The sequence below is a fragment of the Gavialis gangeticus genome, unplaced genomic scaffold (genome assembly GCF_001723915.1).
Source record: "Gavialis gangeticus isolate Ggan-Ray unplaced genomic scaffold, GavGan_comp1, whole genome shotgun sequence".
Lineage (NCBI taxonomy): Eukaryota > Metazoa > Chordata > Crocodylia > Gavialidae > Gavialis > Gavialis gangeticus.
Window position 1 is genome coordinate 54,537,474 of NW_017729034.1, and position 3,215 is coordinate 54,540,688.

Here is a 3,215-nt window from a genome sequence, read left to right on the forward strand (position 1 = left end):
CCATAAAAGGACCACGATACAGAAATTGCATCATACATACACAGCATCTTCCTTACAGGGATCCCAAGAAATTCACCAATATTAATTATTTAAGCCTTGCCTCCTCTTTTTGTGGTAGATACAGATAGTAACTAGATAGATGAGGAAATTAAACGAAGAAGTCAGACAGCAAGGATTTGATTCAGTGGTCATCAGACTTTTGGGGAATGTTTCCATTGGCTTTGGATCAGGCAGAAGTCAACAGCAGAGCTAGGAAGGCACCCAGATCTGCAAATAGGTCTTCTTACATGTCTGTCAACAATTATTATTTCTATAAAGTGCTCCAGTAGCGTGTTTGGGGAGCTGTACAAACAACCTATAGCCCACGTAAACCTGCTCTAGGCTGACCAGTATCTTCCAGTCAGAAAGCCACAATGGCTGATTAATAAGGCAGCCATTGTCTAGCTCTGTGGGCCAAGCTTTTTGGCAGGTGTGCCACAAATTAGCCTGCAACTTTGCCAAATGCCACTCCAGTCCCTTTCCCCTGCCTGATCTACTATTTTGTTTTCTGCCCCTTTCCCTGTGCTCCCTGCCCAACTTGCTGCTTTGCTTTCTACTCCTTGCCCTACCTGCTATGGTGCTGCCTGTCCCATCCCTGATCTCCTGCATACCACACACAGATGCTGTCCAAGCTACTTTGCCACCCCTGGTCTAACTGGTGACCAGGGCAGAAACTGTGATAGCTTTCGTGCTGTGAGCTGCATCCTAACTGATACCCCAGCCCTAAAGTATACTAATCTCCTGAAACATGCATTTTTAGAACAATTTCCCTAGGGATGGCACGGATACTTCATCACTTTAAATCAAGATAATGTCTCTTTCTAAATGCTTTGATATAGCTCACAAAGAAATTATAGATTTGATGCAGGAAAGACTTAATAACATTCTAGGACCCATGTTATGCAGGATGTTGGGTTGGCTGATCATTCAGCTTTCTTCTGTCTCAACACTTATGAATTGACTTTTGATAAGGTAAACAGGTTAAACAAATGCAGAAAAAAATCAGATGCATTTCTTAATCAGCACTCTTTTTAACCTAGTTGCATTTCAATAATTATTTCAAAATGTCTTCCTCATATTATGAATATTCACTCAATCAGATACATAGTTGGATCACGTGCAATATGACAATGCATGACCATCTTTGGAACTTCTATGGGATGTGCAGATTTTGAAATAGTGTATTCATGGAAGGGCCTCTCTGCTAGGGTTGTTTGCCCACATATTGTACATATTAAATAAGGACCATACCATAATTTTAAGATGGTTATCATTGAATTAGAGACAGACATTATCCAAAGCCCTGGCTCTGAACAGGTATTGAATGGGTATTTAAGAATAAATTTGGAACCAAATCTAAATTTTGGAACTGGCCCCATTCTTTAATGGGTTTTTCTAAAAGAACCCATTACCTACAAATATCCATGAACATTTGGGATACTTGATCTGGATCCACAATATGCATGTCTCTAATATGACCTTTTTAAAGTGCTTATAATAAGTTATTTCATATCACTAATGAACTAATGTGTTGTGGGGAATGCAGAAGAAAATACCTCTTCCTGTGTTAGTCTTTAGTCAAGTTTCAATGGGTAATTTTTATTGTAGATGACAAATTACTGAGTTTGTTACTCTTCGAGCACTTACAAAGATTTGCAATGTACTGGACTATTCCACAGCAGTAAGAAAACCCATTAGTCATCCCTTTGGAAAGGGCTATTAAATCTGTCCCCTAAGACAATAAGTTGGTTAATAGGTCTCTGTGTAGCAGAAAATTAAACATATCATAGTCAGATAATGTGTCATGGTTAGACCAATCAGACACCGCTTCTTGTTTCCATAAACCTTACTCTACTGTATCATTTCTTTTCTAATGTAGTTTACCTGGTTTCATGCTGAAGATGATATATATGCTTTGTGTTGGAAGAAACTAATATTATTCTGGTAAGGGAAGGAAGAAGATTGAACTTTTGACATTTAACCAGGTAATAGAGGTCCACCTCAGGATTTCACTCATCAGTCTTAAACTGCAGTTCTTGCTGAATTGCTCACCAGCAAATATACCCTGTTAGCACTTCTTTAAAAACTTAGTTTCTGAGCTGTAGGTAATAATTCCTTTTTCATAACAGGCTAGCCACCTCCTGGAGGCTTGTCTATGACTTTAGGACTTAAAAATGTTAAGATTAATTTAATTAAATATTAACAAGGTTAATATTTCTTTGGATGAATGTGCATTTTATAAATTCTAATCATTTGCGTGATCTGCCATACCTGTACTGTTACAGTCACGTATCTCTTATCTGTACTTCATTATTAAATTTGCTATTAAAATATCTCTACATTTATGCCTGTATTTAATTTTGGTGAGGCTGGCTCTTCAAACCTTTCTTGGTTCTCAGAATACCTCTGGGTGTCAACACTTCCATATGTCCCTGCTGTTACTTGCATCCAGAATCTCATCTCTGTGCTCTAAAGGAGTTGAAGTATCTGGGAAATAGACTAAAGAAATGATGGCTGGGGATGCATAGCATCTAGGCTTCTTGAATGACATTATTTTATGTGAAAACAGAGAATAGCAGGCCCGTGCGAAGCTGCTAGTATTTGCTTTAGATTCAGATTTTGCCAATTCGGGGGACAGTGATTTGATTTGGTGATTCGAATCACTATCCCAAATCAACTTGGCCAAATCTGATTTGGAGAATCGGCCGCTGCCTAATCAGCCAAATCTCCGAATCAGACAGGCCCCATCCCCTGCCCGCTCTCCCAGCCCTGGCAATGGTTGCCCCGCCTGCCCCAGCTCCCGGTTCTTTAAAATAAAATAAAAAAATCCCCAAACTCACCGACTCCTGCCAGGCAGGGGGGCAATTCCCACTACCCCCCACTGCTCCCCCCCATGTGGGGGCTCTCCCACAAGCCCCCAGAAGCCCCAACAGCTGCTGCAGCAGCTGGTAAATGGAAGCTTTTTTTTTTTTTTTAAAGAACTGGGAGTTGGGGCCAGGCGGAGCAGTCATGGGGGGGGGTGGCTCGTGGCAGGGTCCCCCATGCAGCATGGGGCAGTGGGGGGCAGCATGGCTTGCCCCCCAACCTGGCAGCAGCCAGTGAGTGGGGCTCTTTTTTTTAAAGCGCCGGGAGCTGGGGTGGGCGGAGCAGCCGTGGGGGGGCCAGGAGAGTGGGGG